The sequence below is a fragment of the Lissotriton helveticus genome, chromosome 6, assembly GCF_964261635.1.
Source record: "Lissotriton helveticus chromosome 6, aLisHel1.1, whole genome shotgun sequence".
In the NCBI taxonomy this organism is placed as follows: Eukaryota; Metazoa; Chordata; class Amphibia; order Caudata; family Salamandridae; genus Lissotriton; species Lissotriton helveticus.
Window position 1 is genome coordinate 1,380,803,534 of NC_136067.1, and position 25,459 is coordinate 1,380,828,992.

General features: G+C 47.5%; 1 protein-coding gene across 1 annotated transcript in view; it reads left to right on the top strand.

Annotated features, from left to right (window-relative positions):
* The window catches only part of TRAPPC3L (trafficking protein particle complex subunit 3L), a 503,087-nt gene that overhangs the window by 117,418 nt on the left and 360,210 nt on the right, over positions 1-25,459 (top strand). The gene's annotated exons all lie outside the window — the stretch shown is intronic.

The window sequence follows — 25,459 nt, forward strand, 5'->3', positions numbered from 1 at the left end:
GGCTCATTTTCAGCGAGTATGGGTACATGTCCCTTGGAAGAGAGCAGAGGTCTTGGCTCTTAAGCAGACCTTACCTGATCCTCATAAGAGTCCTGCTGGTTATTACAAAGAATTGTCTCAGACAGTAGATGCGTGTATTATGAATTTAGCCGATATCGACATGTTGATGGGTAATGTAGTTCCGCAACCTTTGTGGGCGAAGATTCGTCATGAGAATCATGCGGCAGAATTAGGAGATACTTGGGCGAATATTATTGCTGCAGATGGTAAACCTGAACCTTTGGTTACGGAATTGCCAGGTAGAATTATTAATTTAATGAAGACGATGATGCCTGCTTTATGAGTGAATTGGGATAAGTTAGCAGCATGTAAGCAGAAGAAAGATGAAAGTGTATCTGATTTCTTCACTAGGTTTGAAGAAACATTTATAGATCATAGTGGTCAGGACATGAGTACGGAAGGTGGGCAAAGATTATTTGTGGACAAATTTGTCTTTAATTTGCCCCCTGAACTTTCTAATAAGTTGAAAGATTCTGAAAGTTCTTGGGCTGTTTCATCGTCGGCCCAGATATTGGCGACTGCACAGTACTATGAGAATAGGGATAAGGACGAGAAAGAAATAGCAGAGAAAAAGACAAAAGACTTAAAGACAAAGGTTCTTTTACAGCAGGCGTATCCGCCTCGCTCGAATCAGCAAGAGTCACAGCAACGCCCACAGTGTCAGCAACCTCCACAGTTTCAGAGACCGCAACAGAACGCTGGGTATTTTCCTCCAAGACCCCCCTTGGGTTTGAATCAGTGTGCGTACTGTAGGGAGGAAGGTCATTATAAAAATGAGTGCCCTGTTTTACGACAACGCGCGAGTGGTATGCCGGCCCCGAGAGGCCGTGGTGGTTTTCAGCAAGTGTCTAGGGGTTGAGGACGTGGTGCGTTTCCTCAGAACGAACGTTCCTTTCCCCCGCAGAATTCTATGAATTGCATTGATCAACAGAAAATTGCATCTGGTCAGTCGACTCAGATGACTATTATGTTGAGAGTGAGAATGCTGATTATAATGATTGTTAGGACAGCCTTGGACAAAGAGAGGGAGTAGTGTCGGTTCCAGTAGATCAGAGTGGGCCTTATGTTGCAGTAGCCACATTGGGTGTGGTAGAGCCTTTTCTTTTGGATACTGGTGCAGCGAAGAGTTCTATCATGCACTGTAAACTCCCTGGCGCACCTTTGTCTGGCTTAACTAATGTTTCAGTAGGATTCTCTGGCGCCCCAGTTCGTAACCCAGTTTCTAGTCCCTTGTCTCTTTCTATAGGGCCTTGTGAGTTGGAAGCACCTCTCATTTTAACGACAGGTTGTGGTGAGAATTTGTTGGGTTTGGATTTGTTGAAAAGTTTGCATGCAACAATACGTTGTTCTCCTTCGGGAGTACAGCTTACATTGGGTAAGAAAGTGATCTCTCCGATGTATTTGTCTAAAGATCGGCTTCCACCGGAATTGCGTTCTCTCCCTGATACTCTTTGGGCTACTGGTCCTAATGATGTGGGTCTTTTGGAGATTCCACCCTATGTTGTTACGCTCAAATCGAATGTTAAATTGCCACGTATTTCCCAATATCGAATTTCGAGTGATGGTGAAAGAGCGCTTTTAGCGATTATCTATGATTTGATTGAGAAAGATGTGATTGAAGGAACGAGAGGTAATGTGTGTAACAGTCCCGTTTTGCCTGTCCTGAAGCGCACTAACTCTACTCAGCCACCTGTTTATAGGTTTGTGATTGATCTTAGAGAGGTTAACAAGATTGTCGTGCCACAGTTTCCAGTTGTTCCGGATATTACTGCTTTGTTGACTTTGATTCCTGCTTCAGCTGCCTGGTTTTCGGTTATAGATCTGAAGAATGCTTTCTTCAGCATTCCAATTGCCGAGGAAAGTAGAGATATTTTTGGCTTCTCTTTAGGAGGCCGAAGCTTCCGGTTTAAGAGAGCTCCCCAAGGCTATTGCGAAAGTCCTTCTATTTATAGCCAGGCTTTGAAGACTCAGCTTGATACTCTTGCGTTGCCTGCTGGTACTGCTCTTATTCAGTATGTTGACGATTTATTAGTGGCTGCTGATGATGAGGAAACTTGTAAAGAAGCTACTATTTCTTTGTTGCGACATTTGTCGGACTTGCATCATAAAGTGTCACCTGCTAAGTTGCAGTATTGTCGCCAAGAAGTGACCTACTTAGGTCATCTCTTGTCGAAGGAGGGAAGAAGGTTGACCCCAGAACGAATTCAAGCGATTGCTCGAATGACTGTGCCAAGTACACAGAGAGAAGTGCGTGCTTTCTTGGGTATCACGTCGTATTGTAGACAGTGGATTCCGAACTTTTCTTTATTGGCAAAACCTCTATTGGCATTGACTTGTAAGGATATACCGAACCCTCTACCTTGGTCCGACGATTGTCAGAAAAGTTTTTCTGAATTGCGTGATGCCTTGTGTTCTGCTCCAGTGTTGGGTACTCCTGACTACAGTAAGCCTTTTACACTCTATGTCCACGAGAGAGAGGGTTGTGCATTTTCAGTTTTGACTCAACAATGTGGTGATAAGCAACGTCCATGTGCGTATTTCTCGTCGACTTTAGATCCGGTAGCTAGAGCGTTGCCAAGTTGCTTAAGAGCTACAGCGGCAGCGGCTGTTTCCATCCGACAGTCTGCTGGATTGGTGATGGATAATACATTGGTCGTGATGGTTCCACATGCAGTGGATACTCTGTTAAATAGAACAAAGACTCAGCACCTTACTAGTGCGAGGTTGTCGGGTTATGAGTTGACGCTTTTGGCTAGTCATGTGCACATCAAGCGGTGTAATGTATTGAATCCAGCAACATTTTTGCCGGTTTCTGTGGATACAGATGGTCAGGAACAGCATGATTGTTTTTGAGGACGGAAGAGGAGACGAAGGGTAGAGTCGACCTGAAAGACACTCCTCTTTCGGATCCTGATGGTACTCTATGGGTTGATGGGTCATGCTACAAGCTCCCGAATGGTGATACGACTGCAGCATATGCTGTGACGACATTGTGTACGATCGTTGAAGCTGCACGTATCCCACAAAATTCAGCCCAAGCAGCAGAGTTGATTGCACTGACGAGAGCGTGTGTGTTGTCGAAAGGAAAGAGAGTGACTGTGTATACCGATAGCCAGTATGCGTTTGGTGTTGCTCATAGTTTTGGGCGTTTGTGGAAAGAACGTGGATTTCTTACTTCGCATGGTACGAAGATTCAGCATGGTCAGTTGGTGAATGAGCTTCTCGAGTCACTTACGTTGCCGATGCAAGTTGCGATCGTGAAATGCAGTGCACATAAGAAGGTTACCGATAATGTTTCTCGTGGTAATGCGTTTGTGGATGAAGTTGCGAAAGAAGTGGCGAAAGATGTGACGAGTCGAATGTATGTTGTGGGCCCAGCAAGATGGGTTCTGGATAGAGAAATATGTGAAGATACGATAGTGTGAAGTCAATTCAGGCTGAAGCTACGGAGAAAGAATTGAGTGTGTGGAGAGAGAGTAAGGGAAAATTGGATTCGACTGGTTGTTGGACTGAGTTGTCAGAACATCAGCGATGGTTGTTACCTGATGCGTATGTGCTTGCAGTGGTCACGATGGCGCATGGAATGGCTCACATTAGTGCGAAAGGGATTTGTAAGTTGTTGGCTCCAGTATGGCAGAATGCTGGAATTCCTAAGTGTGCGGAGAATCTGGTCAAGAACTGCATGGTTTGTCTGATAATCCTGGCAAGGGAACTCCAACTCCAGCTGGTCACTTTGCGCCTCCTACATATCCGTTCGAGGTGCTACAATTGGATTTCATACACATGGAAAGGTGTAATAATCTAAAATACGTCCTTGTAGTTGTTTGTGCCTTTTCGAGATGGGTAGAGGCATACCCCCTAAAAGATAACACTGCCTTGTCCACAGCTAAAGTCTTGGTCAAAGAATATTTCCCTAGGTTTGGATTGCCAAGGATAGTGTGGAGTGATAATGGAAGTGAGTTTGTGGGCCAGATCATGAAGAAAGTGTGTGAGGGTTTGGGCATCCGTCAGAAATTTCATGCTGCAAATCACCCCCAATCCGCTGGCCTAGTCGAGTGCTATAATGGCACTCTGAAGCTGAAACTAGCCAAGATTCAGGCAAGCTCTGGTCTTCAATGGCCCGATGCTTTGCCTTTGGCACATTTGTCAACAAGGACTACAGTGCATTCCCGAATTGGTCTTAGTCCCTATGAGATCGTGTTTGGCCGCCCGGCAAATGTATGGGGAGTGCCGAGGCCAACAAAGTTTGGCGAGATTGAACATCCCGTGCTGGTTGACTACTTGTATGATTTGACGGCTAAATTGCGTGTCTTACACCAACAGGTTTACGATACACTTCCTCAAGCATCTGAAGATTCAGGACACGCCATTGACCCTGGTTCCTGGGTGTTGGTGCGCAACTTTCAGCGGACAAAGAATGATCAGCCCCGCTGGATTGGACCATTTCAAGTCCTTTTATCGACGCGTACCGCAGTGAGAGTTCAGGGCAAGAAGAACTGGATCCACGGTGTAAGAGGGTATCATTGCCTCTGCCGTACGACCAGTGGGTCCAGGAGGGTGTTGGTGATTCAGAGACTGATACAGTGCCACGTTACGTTCCATTCAGTGACGCACGTTTGGTTGGGACAAGTTCTGAGCGCGAGGAAAACGATATTTTGCTAGAAGCTGTGTCTCCACCTGTACGATTGGACACTACTGAGTTGTTGTTCCGAGATCAGATAGTGCCTGGTAAAAGCCGCTATAATCTACGACAGAGAGCCGATGGACTAATAAACAATTAATTCCTTTTTGCTTTTGAAAAAAAAAAACGCTCTCTCATCCGAAAAACTGTTTTGATCTATTTTTCTTTTTTCGAACAGCCATCCGGGTTCAGCTGTAGGGTCGAGGTATGAAGCCTTGGAGTGTACAGCCGTGTAGACATAAGGTCGACGGTTCTGGTTTGTTCAAGGGCGTTCCCTGGACTTACAGACGTACCTTTGAGCCGAAGAGAACCACCTGCCGCGAACAGCACGGTTAGAGGATGGAGTTTTTTGAGATCGAGAGAGCTGTTGTAGAAATGAACTTTAAGACGAGACTGTGTAGACTAATGAGTAGCAAATGTTTTTTGATAACATGTCTTTTAATGTTACTTAGCATAACGATGTTCTTAGTGGGATATCTTGTTTTTTCTTTCAAAGTGACTTTTGCACCAACCATACAACCTATGTCTTTTCCTACTACTACTTCTTCGCATTCTTTTCATCCTTTGCCTGAACATGAATCTATCAGAAGATTGGAATTCGTTAATAATTCCTTTGTGCAGCTTCTGCATCACCATCAGTTAGTAGTAAACACCACTAATTGCTGGGTGTGTGATCTTATGCCTCATACCACGGATAAGTGTATTCCTTACCTGGTTCTGCCATTCAGCTATAATGCATCTGTATGGGCATATAGGACGATGTTTATTTATGCCCATGAAGTTTACCCCCTGCGTTCTATGAAAGATAATCTAAGTAATAGTGCTCTAGTGAAAGGAATAGTAGATATGATTAGAGGTATCGATTCCTATGAGACTATCCCTAAAGATGAGACACTAGCCTATATTGGTTGGAACGTGACTGGATATGGTGTTAGTCTGAGTGAAAAGCAGCGAAGGGAAAAATCATCCCCGATTTGGATCATGACCCATCATGGTCATTTTTGTCTGCAAGGTAATGGCAAGAATCCAAGAGCTCAGTTAGGGAAGAGTGTTTGTACTGAGACGTATGTTTTTGCATCCCAGACTTCCCCACCGTTTTTAGCAGCTAAGGGTACGTATTTTGTGTGCTATGATAGAGCATATACATGGTTGCCCCCTGATTTTTTGGGAACATGTTATGTTTCGTATCTGTAGCCCCCTACGTATACTGCAGCAGCAGATTATCACAGAACTAGAGTAGTTAGAGGTGTCTTCATTAAGGAAGATACTTCAGGACAAGAATTGGGAGATTTTCTTAAGGGTTTCCTGCCGTTTTGGGGACCTATGGTTAATAGTAGGAACATACGGCAATTGACGAGAGTGGTTGAGTCCACCTTAGTTGAGACTGCCGGTGCCCTTAGTAATTTGACTGCTGAGCTCCAATCGGATCGTCTTATGACGTTGCAGAATCGAATTGCGTTAGACGTCATACTTGCAGACAGAGGAGGGGTATGTAAATTGATTCAATCGAGCTGCTGCATTTTCATTCCAGACAATGCTCCTACAGTGTACAAGGCCATTTCCAAGCTACATAAGATCTCCGAGTCTGTACACATGGACGAAGAAGATGGGTCGTTGATGGGATGGTTTTGGGGATTGTTATCCACTTGGGGATGGAAGATTCTAATGATCATTGGGATGGCTTTAGCGATTCTTTTTCTGTTCTGTCTTTGTGTGCAGTGCGCTCCTGCTATATGTGGCCTCTGTGCTACTACGTGTGCAAGGAGACCTGTCCCAAGAGAGGTACTAAGTAATAGGATTATGCTCCAGCAACATCTTGATGAATATAGACCTGGACTCAGATTGACGTGAGTTTAGGTTATTGCCCATGTAAGGGCAAAAGGAGGGCCTGAGGTTCCGTGAATTCTGAACCCGTTTCATAAAGGTCATGGTTTCGTTACGAATTTGATATTAGCGAACCGTAACTAGTTAGTGCGGCAAGTATGAGTGTTTTCGTCATGTTAGACCGATGGATTCACTACGTATTTAGGGATTTCGTTCTGAACCCTTGGGTTCGATTTTGTGTATGGCAACCATTTTGTGGTTGCCCTCACATAGGCCGATGACTGTGGCTGAACTAGTCTTTTAAGGACATGTACACCTTAGCTCGAGTTCGTGCTGACTCCTGTTTGACCTGAGTGAACTGACCCTGTTGCCTGAAGCTGACCTTGTTAAACCAGTTCCTGCCTGTTGGACCTGTCAGCCTTAGGGTGGTCTTCCCCTACCTTTTTGCCCTTTTGCCTCCCATTTTTACCTTACCTTTTGTTGGACTTAGGACTCTGGGCGCCTCACCACTGCTAAACAGTGCTGAGGTGCAGGTGCTCTCCCCTAAAACCTTGTGAGGCTGGCATATCTGCCACAAGCCACTGGTACCACAGTAAGGCTTAATCCTCCATAGGCTAACATTGGGAACCTCCCCTTATGGAATAACTTCTGACAGGGACCTAATAAATCTATCATGTTTGGTCTTGTTGGACTCGGGGCGGGGAACCCTTTCCAACGATATATAGGGTTTGGGCATTACTACGCTAGGGATCCCACTTTTATAAAGGGGACCTTTTCCTGCCTACACTTAGATTAGGCTCTGCAGACTCCCCCCTCCCCTCTGTATACTGATAGCTTGCTTGGGTTGGGAGGTGGGAGTGGTGATTCACACCTTCTTTCCTGGGATGAGCTGTGATGGGCTGCCCACTGTAGCCTCAACGGCCTGTCTCTCGTCACTGTGGCAGCTAGGTCAGGGAAGGCCGGGAACATACCAGAACTCCCTGGACTCTTCCAGAAGCCCCTGCCCCCAGACCCTTCCAGAGACTTCCACCACTTTCTAGCCCCTGGACTGTAGAATATATAAGGGAGGGTCCTGGCCTCACTCTTTGTTACACTGCTGGACCTGGAAGAATCCCTGCTGGAGTGAGGACTGCTGCGCAAGAGGATTGCCACTGGGAAGGAGGCTGACTGCTCCAAGGAACTGCTGCCCCACAACCTGCTGAGCTGCCCTACTGTCTGCTGATCCTGCCCTGCATGGGAGACTGCAACATCACCACCAGAGTGTCTCCACAACATCCCAAAGGAACTACTTTTCTTTGAACAGCATTTTAAAGAGTCTTCAACCTTTTAAAGATTGCCTTTTTGGGACTGCACCCTTTTTAAGCTAAAGGAAACTACCTGTCCTTGGACCACAGCGTTTTAAAGACTGCCCTTTGGAACAGCAACAACACTCTCAAGATTTGCCCTGCAACGCTGTGCCTGCCCTCAGCACTGCTTGCCCCGTGATCCTCCCAGGGCTCTGTGATTGCCTCTGCTTCTGGCGCAAGCCCACTGAAACTGGCCCTGAGGTCACCGTCACTGGGACCGGAGCGCGCTGTGTAGCGCTGAGAAGCGAAGCGCTGTGTGACAGAAGGCTCCGTCGTTGCCCAGGACTTGGAGGCACTGTTAAGCGCTGTGCTAAAGGAGCGCTGTGTGACTGTGACCCCCACCCGTGCAGTGCCTGCTGAGCCCAAGGCCCCAGGGGGAGAGGAGCCTTGCACCTGCGTTCGCAACCACCACCCCAGGTAACGCCTCAGTGCAACCAGGCTGCTGCGAAGGGGCGGGGTGCGGGTTGGCCGGGTACCTGGAGTGTGAGCTTTGTGCTTGGCTGGGAACCGTCCTTCACTGACTGGCCTACGGGGGCATAATTACTTGGTAATTGACACTGGGGCATTATTTAGCATTACCAGCAGCGCCTGGGCAGCAGCACTTCCTACGCTGGGAGCATCATTTCTATGAGAGGTACACTTATTACGCTACAAGGGAACTTTGGCCTAAGAACCTTCCCCCAGTGAATTTTGACCATAAGAACCTACCTCAAGTGAACTTTTGCCATCCAAGGACACTGGGAGAAAGACATTACCAGCAGGAGCCCTTGGCACACATGAGCTTTTGGTGATTTGATCAGGCCTGGGAACTGGATTCATTCTTATTAGTTATTGATCTTGCTTGGAAACTGGAATCCTTTTTATTATTGATCAGGCCTGGGAACTGGATTCATTTTTATTGATTATTGATCTCGCTTGGAAACTGGAATCCTTTTTATTATTGATCTTGCCTGGAGCTGGATTTACCTGCTTTTGGTTCTCGCATCATTTTTAGATAAAGAAATTCTTATTCTTATACAAAACTGGTGTGGTGTTCCTCTTGTGAGTGTTTTTACTGTGTCATCGCCGTTGTGTGTTGCACAAACACTTTACACATTGCCTCTGAAGTTACGCCTTTGCTGCTCTGCGCCAAGCTACCAGGTCGGAAGCGGTGGTCCCTACTTGGACTAGGGTACATACCCTGGCCAACTAGATATCCAGGTTCTAACATTGGTGATCGAGCGGTGGGATAGGACTTGTGCTTGTGTAACACCACGCAGCGACGCAGTGTACACGGCAACCCTACACCTGACTCTACTGAATTTTTGTCTACCCTCTCCAATTGGCATTTTTGAATTTTTTTTAAATTCTCCCTGACTGGCTGCTCTTTTTAAAAGTCCTTTTGCCTAAGTCTCATTTGGTTTTCTCTACAAACGTCTGAGGCCCCACCTAGCAACATGGAATTCGAGCTGGCCAATCTGGAAGTTTACACAGTGGCGCAACTCAAAGAGTTCTGCGAGGAGAAAGGGGTGCCCTTCAAGCGAAGCGCCAAGAAGGCAGAGCTTCAGAAAGCTTTGAGAGCATGGGTAACAGCCCACTCAGAAGGAGATGGGGATGAGCAAGGACCAGAGCATGACGCCACAGGAAACCTTGACCTACTGCACTTGGCGGGAAATGGTAATTTGTTACCAGGTACAAGGGTACCTTCCAGGGCAGGCAGTAGTGTGTCAGTGAAGAGCCTGTCCGTAGAGGACCTGGAGGACAGGAGGGAGGAGAGACAGCTCAAGTTGGAGCTTGCCAAGCTGGAGAAAGAGCGGGAAAGAGAAAGGTGGGCCATGGAGCAGGATCGCGAGAACAAGCGACTGGCTATGCGAGAAAAAGAACTTGTCCATGAGCTCAGCCTGAAGGAACTGGAAATCCGGGCCCTAGAAGTAGGGGCCAACAGCAACAAGAATGGTGGCAGCGTACCTATGGAAGCTTCACGTGAGTCCAGGGTCTTTATGCCTAAAGATGTGATGGCCAGTTTTAAGGTGGGGGATAATATTGATAAGTGGTTAGCCGCCTATGAGGTGTCTTTAAGAGCCCATGGGGTCCCAGAGAGTTATTGGGGGGGGGTGGTTTGTATAAGTACCTACCTCCAGATGTTAGGGACACCCTCCTTTACCTAGAGAAGGATATCCAGACTAACTATTTTGTCATGAAAGCCGCATTGCTTAAGAGGTTCGGTCTTACCCCTGAGAGGTATAGGCAGAGGTTTAGGAATAGCCACAAACTTCCCACACAGAACTGGGTAGACTTCCTGGACTACGCTAGTAAAGCTTTAGATGGTTGGGTGCGGGGCAGCAATGTGCATGACTATGAAGGGTTGTATGACTTGTTTTTAAGAGAGCACCTTCTAGAGAAATGTTTTCCAGAGCTGCGCCAACACCTGGTTGACCGCAAGTTGACCAATCCTAGGAAGCTTGCGGAGGAGGCGGACACCTGGGTCAGTACCAGGGTGTCCAACAAGGGTTCTGGGGGGGACTCCCAAAGGGGTGGTCAGGGTTCCCACCAGAGGAAAGAGGGGGGAGACAAAAAGAAAGAGTTCTCCCAAGGCCCCCAAAATAATTCACAAGGGAAAGGGTCTGGGTCCCAGCCCCAATCTGGCCACCAGAAGCCCACTTATCCTGACAAAGGTCAGCAGCCCAGAATTGTCCGGTGCTACGAGTGTGGTGAACTTGGACACTACAAGGGGGATCCCAAGTGTCGCAAGAGAGCACCACAGCCCACTGGAGGTACAAACCCCGGGGTGGCTAGTGTAGCACTTGGGGAGGAGCTGTCCCTAGATGATGGGAGTGAGGGGGCAGGGCTTGTCCTAGTGTCTCTGGGAGACAGTGAGATGGTCCCTAAGGTTCATGTGCCCTTCAATACTACTAAGTATAGGCAGTGGGTCACCCTCAATGGTCAGGGGGTGGAGGCCCTGAGGGACACAGGTGCCAGCATGACTATGGTAAGGAGTCAGCTGGTGTCCCCAGAGCAAATAATTCCCGATGCATTCCATCCGGTTGTGATGGCTGACAACCGGGGGGGTCACTATCCCATAGCACAGGTTCCATTTGAGTGGGGAGGGGTTTCAGGCCTTTTAAGAGTTGCTGTGAGCCCTGCCATGCCAGTGGACTGTCTGTTAGGGAATGACCTAGAGCATACTGCCTGGAAGGAGGTAGAGCTCAAAGCGCATGTGGAGATGCTGGAGTTGCCGGAGTGGATTTGTGCTACCACACGGTCTATGGCTGCCCGGAAAGGGAGTCAGCCAGGGCTGGAGCCTGGAAAAATAGCCCAGCCAGCTGCTAAGAAGGGAGGAGCCCGAGGGCGTGGGAAGCCCGCCCCGGGGCAGTCACCCCGTGAGATGGATGGGGCACCTGAGGAGGTCGCACCGGAGTCCACGGAGGGGTACGTTGCTCCCTTGGGGGACCTACCTACCCCTGCAGGGTGGCAGGTGGAAGGAGGGCCCACCAGGGAGGAGTTTTGCCGGGCACAGAAGGAGTGTCCTACCCTTGAGGGCATGAGGCGACAGGCCGAAGCCAAAGCAGCAGGCAATGCCTCCGCAAAGTATCATATTTACTGGGAGGATGGGCTCCTTTACAGTGAGCCCAAGGCTCCTGTGCATGGGTCATCAAGGGCCTTAGTGGTCCCCCAGTGCTACAGGGCCTTTCTTTTGGAACTGGCCCATGAGATCCCTTTGGCAGGACACTTGGGCCAAGACAAGACCTTTGCTAGGCTTGTCCCACATTTTTATTGGCCGCAGATGAGGGTCTCCTCAGATACCTTCTGCAGGACCTGTCTGACCTGCCAAGCCAGTGGGAAAACAGGGACTAAGCTGAAGGCTCCCCTGAAACCGCTGCCTGTCGTTAGCACCCCCTTTGAGAGGGTGGGCATCGACATTGTTGGGCCTGTGGATGAAATGAAATGAAATGAAAAATTGCATTTGTATAGCGCATAACTGCCCTAGGGCCTCGCAGCGCTTGAAGATAAAATGGTTTAGCGCAGGCTCGGGGCAGATCAGCAGGATTTAGCAAACAAATGCGTTTTCAAGGCCTTTCTGAATGAGAGGAGGTTGCTATTTCCTCGGATGGCAAAGGGGAGGGCATTCCAAAGTCTGGTCGCCGAATGGGAAAAAGAGCGGCCACCCCAACGGGCTTTGTTAATTTTAGAGGAGGTGGCCAGCTGCAAGGTACCAGACCGAAGGGGGCGTGCTGGGACATAAGGCGTGACCAAAGGGTGCAGAATCGCTGGGCCTACACGGTGAAAGGATTTGTGCATAATGCACAAAGCTTTAAACTGCACTCTGGCAGCCATTGGGAGCCAGTGGAGGTCTTTCAGAGCCTTCCTCGCCGACTGCCGACGGGAGAGATTGAACAGTAGGCGGGCCGCACTGTTTTGTGTGACCTGAAGCCTCTGCAGTACCGAAGCCGGTGCTCCTAGGTAGAGAGCATTCCCATAATCCAGGCGAGAGAGAATCAGGGCCTGGACCATGGTCCTCCTCGCCTGGAAAGGGAGCAAAGGGAGCACCCGCCGGAGCATCCTCATTAGTCCAAAGCAAGTGGCGGCAGTCTTAGTAGCCTGGACCGAGAAATCAAGGGCGGTGTCAAGCCAGATCCCGAGGCTCTTTATCTGGGACTTGGGGGCAGGAGGAGCGCCAAGACATGGTGGCCAGACGGGTGCAAGAGCAGACGGGGAGGGATTTCCGAGTAGAATGATGTCTGTCTTCTCCCCGTTAAGCTTCAAACAGGAGGCTTGCATCCATCTGGCAACAGCCTCTAGACAGGGGCCTAAGGTGTCGGATGATCCATCTGCGTGGTCTAACGAGACCACAAGCTGCGTGTCATCCGCGTAGGTGACTATACGCACACCAAAGGGATGGACTATCCTGTCCAGAGGTTCCATGTAGGCGTTAAAGAGGGTCGGGCTCAGGGAGGAGCCCTGAGGGACCCCACACCTGAGAGGGTGTTTGGGAGAGACTATCTCACCCTCGAAGACCTGGAAAAAGCGCTCACTCAGAAAGGAGGTAAGCCAGTCTAGAGCCGCGCCCGACACGCCCATGCCCGCCAGTCGGTGTAATAGCGTGGCATGGTTCACCGTGTCGAACGCGGCGCTAAGGTCTAACAGGATAATGGCCACCTTTCCTCCCCGATCCAAAGTCGTTCTTGCTTCCTCTGTAACCGCTAACATAGCGGTTTCTGTGCCATGTTGAGGGCGAAAACCTGTCTGGGAGGCACGCAACAGACAGTTGGACTCCAAATAGTCTGTTAAGATATTGTTGGCGTGCCTCTCCAGCAGTTTACTCAGCCAGGGGAGCAACGAAATGGGGCGATAGTTGGACAAGTTGCTCTGGTCCAGGGAGGGCTTCTTGAGAAGCGCCCTCACCATGGCGCACTTCCAGGGGAGTGGGACCGACCTGGCCACGATGGAGGTGTTTAAGGCTTCCAGGATGACAGGACGAATAACGTCCAGTGCCTTGACAAGGATCCGGGGGGGTGCCGGGTCATTGGGAGACCCGGAAGAAACTTTAGAAATTAATCTATCCAGGCTGCCGGCATCAAGAAGCGGAATTATATCCAGTTTGCAGAGAGCCGGAGAATCAGCTGGCTTAGATGGGACGGAGGGGGCGTTGACCGTAGGATTACTAAAAGAAGAGTATATGGTCGAAATTTTCTTGGAGAAGAAGGCAGCTAGCTCATTACAGCGGTCTTGTGCCCCTTCAGCAGTAGGACGCTCAGCCGGGGGTGAAATAAGGGACTTGGCTATCCTAAAGATTTCCCTAGGCGCGTTGGCTGCAGCACTAATTTTCCCTTCGTAGAAGGAGGTTTGCGCCAATTTAATCTCTGATTTATAGAGCCTTATTGCGGACCTATAATCATCTTTCCTAGACAGAGAATGGTCCTTCCTCCACGCTCTCTCTAGTTTGCGGCAGTCAAGCTTTAATAACCTCAGAGCAGGAGTGTACCAGGGTGCAACTTTAGGTCTTCTGATGAGTTTACAGGGGCGTTTGGGAAGAACTCGGTCTAGGGTGCTGGAGATCCAGTGATCAAAGTTGCTAGAAGCAGAGGCAGGGGTCAAGGCCCTTCTCGGGGGGTCTTGAGTGAGAGCCAATGTCCAGTCGGTGAGGGGAAGTGAGGACCATTTCCTGCCCATGTACTTGGTAGAGGCCTCACGGGGGGAACAGGAGTTAGAAAGCCAGGTGAACGGTATCAAAAAATGATCAGTCCAAGGCAGTGGAACAGGGGACTCTACATTAAGGTTGGTATTACTGTATATGTGATCAAGGAGATGTCCCTTCTTGTGGGTCGCCTGATGGCCTCTCTGGCAGAGGTCTAACGCTTGCATGTTGGCACGCAAGTTATTAGCTGCCATATCCTGGGGGTCATCTGAATGGATGTTAAAATCCCCAAGCAGGGTGAGGTTAGATGAGGTCAAGACTGCGTTGGCAGTGAGATCAGTAATTTGAGTGATAAAATTATTCAGGGAACCGGGTGGGCGGTAGAGTAAAATACCAGAAAAAGTGGTGGTAGGGGAGAGATCAAGTGCAAAGTGTAAGCTCTCGCAAGTCAGCAGGGAATTAGGAGTGACCCGACACTTAAAGCTGTCCCTGTATATAATTGCTAGGCCTCCGCCTCTCCCCGATTGGCGGTCGAGGCGCTTAAGTGTGTAGCCTGGAGGTGTGGCCCATATTAAGGACGGATCCACCGACTTCTTCTGGTCACAGGTTTATCCTGGTTCTGGTGGACCACGCCACCCGGTACCCAGAGGCTATTCCTCTGAGAACCATCACTGCACCTGCAGTGGCCCGGGCCCTGATGGGGATTTTTACCAGAGTGGGTTTCCCCAAAGAGGTGGTGTACGACAGGGGTACCAATTTTATGTCTGCCTACATGCAAGCCATGTGGAAGGAGTGTGGGATTACTTATAAATTCTCCACCCCTTACTACCCACAGACCAATGGTCTCGTGGAGAGATTTAACAAGACCCTAAAGGGCATGATCAGGAGTCTGCCTGAGGAAAAAGTGGGACATCCTCTTGCCCTGTTTGCTGTTTTCCTACAGGGAGGTCCCGCAGAAGGGGGTGGGTTTCAGCCCCTTCGAGCTCTTGTACGGTCACCCTGTTAGGGGACCTCTCAGTTTAGTGAAGGATGGGTGGGAGAACACTCCAAGGAGGCTTCCCCAGGATGTAGTGAGCTACATGCTGGCCTTCCGTAGCCAAATGGCTAAGTTGTGGAAACAAGCTTCTGACAACTTAGAGGCCAGCCAGGCGGTAATGAAGGAATGGTACGACCAGAATTATCAACCTGTGGAGCTAAAACCTGGACAGAAGGTGTGGGTCATGGAGCCTAGAGAGCTTAGTGCCCTCCAGGATCGCTGGACAGGCCTGTATGAGATATTGGAGAAGAAGGGCAAGGCCAATTACCTAGTGGACCTTAAGACCCCCAGGCAGCCCCACAGGGTGCTACATGCCAACCGCCTCAAACCCCACCATGAGAGGTCTGAGCTTACCTTACTGATGGTAACTGATGGGGCCGAGGAAGAGGAAAGTGAACCTCTCCCGGACCTCTTTGCTTCCAAAGAGAAGGATGGATCGGTGGAGGGAGTGGTCCTCTCCCCATCCTTGACTCCTGAGCAACAGAGGGACTGCCGCCAGGTCCTGGGGCAGTTCTCCTCAGTGTTCTCCCTTATCCCTGGGATTACCCACCTGGATACCCATGATGTGGACACAGGAGACAGCCCCCCTGTCAAGTCTAAATCTTACAGGCTGTCAGATAAGGTGAAGGCCAGCATCCAGAGTGAGGTCACTAAGCTGCTGGAGTTGGGGGTGATAGAGCCCTCCAACAGCCCTGGGTCCAGTCTGGTGGTTCTGGTACCAAAAGCTGCCCCACCGGGCACCACACCAGAACTTAGGTTCTGTGTGGATTACAGGGGACTGAACTCTGTGACCAAGACTGACGCTCATCCTATCCCGAGGGCGGATGAGCTCATTGACAGGCTGGGGGCTGCCCGATACCTGAGCACCTTTGACCTCACGTCGGGGTACTGGCAGATCGCCCTAACAGATGGAGCTAAAGAGAGGTCCGCCTTTTCCACCCCAGAGGGCCACTACCAGTTTGGAGTGATGCCCTTTGGAATGAAAAACGCTCCTGCCACCTTCCAGCGGCTGGTGAACCGGGTCCTCTCCGGTTTAGAGGCCTTCTCTGCTGCCTACCTGGACGACATAGCTGTCTTCAGTAGCAGCTGGGAGGACCATTTGGGTCACCTCCAGGAAGTGCTTCAGGCTCTGCAGCAGGCAGGCCTGACTATCAAAGCTAGCAAATGCCAGATAGGGCATGGGTCGGTAGTCTACCTAGGACACTTGGTGGGCGGGGGCAAGGTGCAGCCCCTACAGGCCAAGATAGAAACCATCCTGGCCTGGGAGCCTCCCAAAACACAGACTGAGGTCAGGGCATTCCTGGGCCTCACAGGATACTACCGCAGATTTGTCAAGGGTTATGGCACTATTGTGGCCCCCTTGACTGAGCTAACCTCTAAGAAACAACCTAGAAAAGTGATCTGGACAGAGGCTTGCCAAAAAGCCTTTGACTCTCTAAAGCAGGCCATGTGCACCGATCCTGTGCTCAGGGCCCCTGACTTCTCCAAAGAGTTCATTGTCCAAACGGACGCCTCAGAGCATGGCATAGGGGCGGTACTTTCGCAACTCAATGAGGAGGGAAGGGACCAACCAGTAGCCTTCATCTCCAGGAGGCTGCTCCCCCCGAGAACAGCGGTGGAGTGCGATAGAGAGAGAAACCTTCGCGGTGGTCTGGGCTGTGAAGAAGCTGAGGCCATACTTGTTTGGCTCCCACTTCCTGATTCAGACTGACCACCGGCCCCTCAGGTGGCTCATGCAAATGAGGGGCGAGAATCCCAAATTGTTGAGGTGGTCCATTTCCCTACAGGGCATGGACTTTAGGGTGGAACACAGACCCGGAGTAGACCACGCCAATGCTGACGGTCTCTCTAGGTTTTTCCGCCTTAGTGATGAGAACTCCCTAGAGGTTGGGTAGTTCTCCCAACTTTCAGCTGGGGGAGACACGTGTTGGACCTGTCAGCCTCAGGGTGGTCTTCCCTTACCTTTTTGCCCTTTTGCCTCCCATTTTTACCTTACCATTTGTTGGACTTAGGACTCTGGGCGCCTCACCACTGCTAAACAGTGCTGAGGTGCAGGGGCTCTCCCCTAAAACATTGTGAGGCTGGCATATCTGCCACAAGCCACTGGTACCACAGTAAGGCTTAATCCTCCATAGGCTAACATTGGGAACCTCCCCTTATGGAATAACTTCTGACAGGGCCCTAATAAATCTATCATGTTTGGTCTTGTTGGACTCGGGGCGGGGAACCCTTTCCAATGATATATAGGGTTTGGGCATTACTACGCTAGGGATCCCACTTTTATAAAGGGGACCTTTTCCTGCCTACACTTAGATTAGGCTCTGCAGACTCCCCCCTCCCCTCTGTATACTGATAGCCTGCCTGGGTTGGGAGGTGGGAGTGGTGATTCACACCTTCTTCCCTGGGATGAGCTGTGATGGGCTGCCCACTGTAGCCTCAACGGCCTGTCTCTCGTCACTGTGACAGCTAGGTCAGGGAAGGCCGGGAACATACCAGAACTCCCTGGACTCTTCCAGAAGCCCCTGCCCCCAGACCCTTCCAGAGACTTCCACCACTTTCTAGCCCCTGGACTGTAGAATATATAAGGGAGGGTCCTGGCCTCACTCTTTGTTACACTGCTGGACCTGGAAGAATCCCTGCTGGAGTGAGGACTGCTGCGCAAGAGGATTGCCACTGGGAAGGAGGCTGACTGCTCCAAGGAACTGCTGCCCCACAACCTGCTGAGCTGCCCTACTGTCTGCTGATCCTGCCCTGCATGGGAGACTGCAACATCACCACCAGAGTGTCTCCACAACATCCCAAAGGAACTACTTTTCTTTGAACAACATTTGAAAGAGTCTTCAACCTTTTAAAGATTGCCTTTTTTGGGACTGCACCCTTTTTAAGCTAAAGGAAACTACCTGTCCTTGGACCACAGCGTTTTAAAGACTGCCCTTTGGAACAGCAACAACACTCTCAAGATTTGCCCTGCAACGCTGTGCCTGCCCTCAGCACTGCTTGCCCCGTGATCCTCCCAGGGCTCTGTGATTGCCTCTGCTTCTGGCGCAAGCCCACTGAAACTGGCCCTGAGGTCACCGTCACTGGGACCGGAGCGTGCTGTGTAGCGCTGAGAAGCGAAGCGCTGTGTGGCAGAAGGCTCCGTCGTTGCCTAGGACTTGGAGGCACTGTTAAGCGCTGTGCTAAAGGAGCGCTGTGTGGCTGTGACCCCCACCCGTGCAGCGCCTGCTGAGCCCAAGGCCCCAGGGGGAGAGGAGCCTCGCACCTGCGTCCGCAACCACCACCCCAGGTAACGCCTCAGTGCAACCAGGCTGCTGCGAAGGGGCGGGGTGCGGGTTGGCCGGGTACCTGGAGTGTGAGCTTTGTGCTTGGCTGGGAACCGTCCTTCACTGACTGGCCTACGGGGGCATAATTACTTGGTAATTGACACTGGGGCATTATTTAGCATTACCAGCAGCGCCTGGGCAGCCGCACTTCCTACGCTGGGAGCATCATTTCTATGAGAGGTACACTTATTACGCTACAAGGGAACTTTGGCCTAAGAACCTTCCCCCAGTGAATTTTGACCATAAGAACCTACCTCAAGTGAACTTTTGCCATCCAAGGACACTGGGAGAAAGACATTACCAGCAGGAGCCCTTGGCACACATGAGCTTTTGGTGATTTGATCAGGCCTGGGAACTGGATTCATTCTTATTAGTTATTGATCTTGCTTGGAAACTGGAATCCTTTTTATTATTGATCAGGCCTGGGAACTGGATTCATTTTTATTGGTTATTGATCTCGCTTGGAAACTGGAATCCTTTTTATTATTGATCTTGCCTGGAGCTGGATTTACCTGCTTTTGGTTCTCCATAATTTTTAGATAAAGAAATTCTTATTCTTATACAAAACTGGTGTGGTGTTCCTCTTGTGAGTGTTTTTACTGTGTCATCGCCGTTGTGTGTTGCACAAACACTTTACACATTGCCTCTGAAGTTACGCCTTTGCTGCTCTACGCCAAGCTACCAGGTCGGAAGCGGTGGTCCCTACTTGGACTAGGGTACATACCCTGGCCAACTAGAGACCCCGGTTCTAACACTGCCCTTTAGCTGATCAAGATTAAGGATCAGAGCACAGGACATCATAAAGTTTTACTGCACACAAATATGCCTTATACTGCTCTCACCTGTTTCTGCTCCTTTCTTTATGGTCCATTTATGTTTGGGTTGTGCCCTTTTTTATTATGGGTTCGTTCGACCTGTCTAAAGAAGAATGTTGGGTTTGACCGATGATTGATCATGAACTGGGCAACTGAAAAGTGGGTTTTACCGTCATGCGATACCTCTGGTGTAGATACATGTGATTGGACAGTTTGTAAATGTTAGGTATTTGTCTGGAATGTGATTTTTGGCATAAAAAGGGATGACTTGCTTTGTAAAATTGAGCAGTCTCCTGAGAACTCATACCGTGATGATTTCTAGGACTTCTGTTACTGGCTGCAGCCAATAAATGTGATCTTTGAAGCCACTCAGAAGTATCCCGTGTCTCTGTATTCTAAGACAGGTGAACCCGAAGACTTTGGGCGTGCCCCTGGCGCCGCTGGGTTCTAAAACCCGGTTCTTCAGCCTGCCGCTTTGTGCATGCAAATGGCTGCTTTCATTTTTAACATTGCGGCGGGTGCTGCTTCAAGCAGCACCCGCCGCAATGTTAAAAATACAGGATGTGACCGCCAGGGTGGCGGTCACATCCTAATTTGCATGGAGGGACCGCCGCTGCGGACGGTCCCTCCTACTCTGGGGTGGCAGACGGACGCGGGTACGTCCGCCATCCTAATCGACCCCTTGGTGCGGTGCTGCTGCAGAAAAGCAAATTCTGGCCGAATGTCTACTGGTGGTCCTGAAGTGGATGCTTCGCAGGTGCTAGCAATGCCTGGTGGTGGATTTTTTGCTGCACGCCTCATCTCTTCTTGTGCCAGATTCTTCGGGTGAATGGTTCGCAGATGTTTATACATACTTGCTGCTCCACAGGAGTATTTCTTGTCACTGCCTTGTGACAGGACCCTATCACACAGCAAGCATGTGACTTTTCTTGCGTTGGCCTTTTTTTCTCTGGCAAGAAAGGTGAAAAATGTCCATACCACTGATTCAGGCCTCTGATTGGGTGGATCTTCCTCCAAAATGTCTTCATCTGAAGAATGATGAGGAGCTTGCGAACCAGATGCCATTTCTCCAATGCAATTTTTTAAAAACACCAAAAAAATTCCAAAACCGGCTCTGGAAGAAGAAGAGATGTCTCTCATCAACTGCTCCAAACAGAATAATTAAAATGGGTGGGGTCCTTCAATAGTTACAGTGGGAAATGTTATGAACCAATCAAATCTTTTTTTTTAGGTCACATGGGATCTGCGCACCGTGCGCTCACAAAGCGCACACCCTACGTGACTTCGCGAAAATATATTTTAAAATAATATACGTTTATTACAAGTAGAAATATATTATTTTTATGAATACCTTAGATAATCTTTTGCTCTAATATGTACATTAAAGACACGTACATATCATTTTAAAACATACAAAATTTCAGGGAATTCGCGCACCCAGTGCGCCCCAGCACGTATATGATGAAACATGGGGCCCGCCACCGTGCAAGCGTCGCGTATCGTAAAACACATGTGTCGCGAATGCGTGGGAGCAGGAGTGGCGGACCGGTTGCATACCGGTCACGCACACCACGTAACATTGTACACATATGACGTAACTGAAAAAAACATTTAACTTGTCGCTCAACATACGCGGATCCTTCACAACTTTTTCAAAATGGCAGCTAGAATACGCGGACCCGCAGAGGTAGGTACACTTAAGGTGTGCAACTCCCCCAAAAATTTGAAAAAAAAAGAAAAAAGAAAATTATATCAATATATTAAAATACAAAAAAAACTAAATAATTAAAAACATTTCAGTTTTAAATGTATTTATTTTTTGTTGCAATTTTCTGAAAAATATATAATGTTGTTTAATAAATAAAATATTTATAGATAAACAGTTAAAAAACTGTAGAACTTCAGTACCAAAAAATAGGTATAACTACTATTGCACTTAAAAATTAGCATTTAAAAAACCTTTGAAATTCAGTGAAAAAACCATAGGTTTCAGAGACGTTATAGTTAGAAATTAGTATTTAAAAAAACCTTTGAAATTCTCTGAAAAAACCATAGGTTTCATGAGTGTTATAGTTAACTGGACATTTCACTCGTACAAAACCATAGCAATTCCTCCGTTATAGTTAGTTGTGCTAACTATAAATTGCGCGCCCGCAATGCACTGCTGATGATGTCACATATTAGATCATTCATGACATGGTCAGTGACATCACTGATGACATCTCAAATGACATCACTGATGACATCATCCACGTGTCAACTCATCACACACTAGTATAACCCTTGATCACTCACTGTAAAATACCATATTTGGAAGCCTTGACACACATGCCAGTTACTACATACACACTCACTGATTCCTAAGTCTACACACACAACTGTCCATTCACCCACAGAATCACTTATACATGCAGTCACTGATCAATGGTAACACTATCAAATGTACTCATACACCTATATAGACATTGACACATCAGCAGTCATCCTAGTCGGTTATGTAGTGATGCTACTCACTCATGAAAAGAATCAATCACACTTACATTTACTCACCTACACAGTTATATATACAACACCTGATTTATATATACACATAGTAAATCATAGTTACTATGTTAACAAATCAGTATCACAATTATACACTCATTCATACAGTTACTCTCACAATCACTGACTCTTACGTATAATTATTTATATACAACAACTCTCATATATAATGCCTTTTATTTTTCTACTTTAATGGAGATGTACCACTGACACATATATTCACTTACCAACACACAAATAAACACACTCAGACACCCAAACAACTGTTTCCATAAACACTCCTAAACCCATATGCCTAGACAACCAACCACTCACACATCTATGCATAGAGTTACAACTCCCCCACCCAACCACAGATACACTCAGTCTCCCTTACAAATACTCAGCCAACTAATCAATAACTAATATATTGACTCATGTAGTTAATGACCAATTGATGCAGCATGTTATACAACAACAGAGACAGTGATACACACATATATTTAGTGAGGCACATTTAATTACTCACTTAAACAAACAGTCTGACAGCTACTAAATCCTCCATCCAGATAATTATACATCCACTCAATCTTCAATACAGATTGGTATATCTATATATATATATATATATATATATATATACATATATATATAATAGATATTTAAATTTCAAACAAAACCACATTCACTGGATGATGTCATCAGTGATGTAATTTGAGATGTCATCAGTGATGTCATCAGTGCTGTCACTGTCCATGTCATGAATGATCTAATATGTGACATCATCAGCAGTGCGTTGCAGGCACGGGAGTTATAGTTAGCACAACTAACTATAACAGAGGAATTTCTATGGTTTTGTACAAGTGAAATGTCCAGCTAACTATAGCACTTAGTAATATGGGTTATATTTGTAAAAAGCTAATACCTCTGACCAATTTAAAAGAATATATATTGATGATGACCTAATGCCATGTCATCTTTAGTGGTGTTCTGTTTATTTGTCTCTTGTGTAGTCAGTCATTTTGTTTAAGTTACTTTGAGATTCTATGATTTTACTGCCATTTTCCTGGCAGATTATATACTTAACTATTGTGTATGTAACAGTGAATGTGTTCTGTTTTGCCTGAATATCATCCTAGAATGAAGAAACACCACTCTGTAGCTTGAGCATGATTCTGGTTTTTTTTTTTATTATTAATAAACGTTATTGATTTTTTAGTCAATGGTGTATAAACAGTACAAACTAGGATTTTCATTTGAACATTGAGTGTCTCATTCCATAGCCCAGGTAAAATTAGCATAAAAGTAAACAGAAATTCCAAGTGCAATAGAGGTGAAACAATCAGACTGCAGGATGTATTGGAATTGAGTGTAAATAAACGGACAGGTAACATGGTTCACAGGCTCTAATTTGCTAATTCAAAATTAATAGGATCTCAAGGTAACATCAGTATTAGGCTAAGCATAATATCATTAAAACCTATGTGATAACTGATCCTTTATAGAACAACTCCCACAAAACAAGAGGTAAACTTACTAGCAAACACACATTCCCCCTCCCCTCCCCCATTCTTATGCTGAAACCCTGCTCTCCATATCAGATAACATCACAATAAAGGAAAAGGTTTGTTTTTTTAGTGCTCGTGGCGCAACAGTCCATCAACCAGAGTGTTCCCAGTATTCATCACAACCATGTGGGACTGTATGTGGTGCCTTAAGTGGCCCGCCTTCCGAAGCTGTTGGATCCTGTGACACCTTCAAATCATGTAACATGGAGGGCCAAGCTCTCAGTTCATCCTCAAGTCTGTCATCTTTACATACATGTCTTATGCTCACCTCCTCAGTAATTGGCCATTTGGAGCAGAATCGATAGGGACTTTTCCCCATGTGCCTTTTAAAAGGTGTTTCTCCCAGGTGTCATCCAGGTTAAGCCAGTGGATCGCATGCTGGAGGTGTGCTGCCATATAATATAGTTCTAAATTTGGGAACTCGAGGCCCCCATGGTCCATAGTTTCTAGAGCATGGTTAATTTGACACGCTTACAATTAGGGCCCCGGAGGAGGTCCAAGTTGAGACTATTTAATGTAAGGAAATAATGTCTGGGAATAGCATATAAGGTGCTTTGCAGTGTATAGAGGTATTGGAGTAAAATGATCATCTTAATAATTGCTACTCATGAGGGAAAGCGATCAGTTCCTCCAGAGGCGCACTGATGCTCTAAGCCACACAATCACATTGCGTATATTTAGAGCTAGATAAGTTGGGGCCGAATTTATTATATAAATGCCCAAGTATTGAATGGCATCTGGTGTCCAAGCAATCCTATTGTCGGTAGCTCATCCAGTTGGATCTCAATCACCATCCCTAGTGGAAACAGTTTGGATTTCTCCGGATTGACGCGGAGTCCAGATAATTCCCCCGAATTCATACATCATGTGTAGTAACACAAGTGCTGACTCTGCTGGACGTCCTGGGTACGCCAGAGTGTTGTCAGCAAAAAGGGAGACAACAGGATTGGTTTCCCCAATCGCAATCCCCCAGAGGCCCAAGGTACACTGCAGGTCCAGCGCCAAGGGCTCCATGGCCAGGGTAAACAGCAGGGGGTAAAGAGGACACCCCTGTCTGGTGCCCTTTCTCAGTCGGAAGGACTCCGGCGCTATATCACTTGAGTGTACACGAGCATAGGGATCAGAATAAAGAAGATGGATCCATTGTATAAATCTGAGGCCCAATCATCACATGCCAAAGATAGGTCCAATTGAGGGAATCAAATGCCTGCTCAATGTCCAAGAGAGCTAAGGCATAAGATGATTCTGGTCATGTTGATGAGTTTACAATAAATCGCCTGTAAACAAACATTTTTGACTCAGGTTCATCCTGTTCTGAATCAATAATATTAAGAAGTCCAACAAGATTCATGAAGTCAGTGTAACCATAGCTGCTCCCATACCTCTCAAAATGGTGAGTTCCTCTCTAAGTTTAGAAAGACTTCCCTCTTCAGTGAAGGAGGGACAATTCACCCCCAGATTAATGGGAAATTTACATTTTACCATTGTCTGAGTTACATTCAAGACTGGTTATACCTCAATCCTTTTATAGTTATCTTAAACTGTCAGATTAAAAAAGGGCTTCCTCAGTACTAAGAGACGGTTCCAACTTTGCTTAGACCTCCCTCTAAAATGACAAGGTTTCTCAAACATTTCCTTCACCGGTCATGCATCTGGAATGGAACTTTCCCCCTTAACACTACCTCCTTTAGTTCCTGCATTTTGAGAGGTGCAAAAGACTTCATTTATCACCATCTCAGCTGAGCTCTGTATTCCACTCCTGATTTCTTCCACTGCATCATGGATGGTTCCTTGTTATCTCAGATTATGTTTGCTCACTGCCCACTGCCCTTCGGTCAACTGCTACAGTATTAAAGTACTTTCATAGCAAATAGACAAAAAAGTTACTTTCCACCTCAATATCATATTCAGTTTTTCAGACATTTTCTGCATTCATGGGGACATTTTCACTATCTTTTTCTCTAGCCCTGATAAAAAAAAGGTACTGATTTACTAAAAATGTGTGCAGCGTTTGTGTTCCGTTTGTAATGTGACGCCGATGCAATGTTAGGCAGGGATTTACTGTCCAATGCAAATTGGGATTTGCATTGGATAGTTTCCCAAAGTAATGCAAGTTGCACTATACGCTGCTTTGTGTTACTTTGTGTAAAGGTGGCATTCCATGAGTG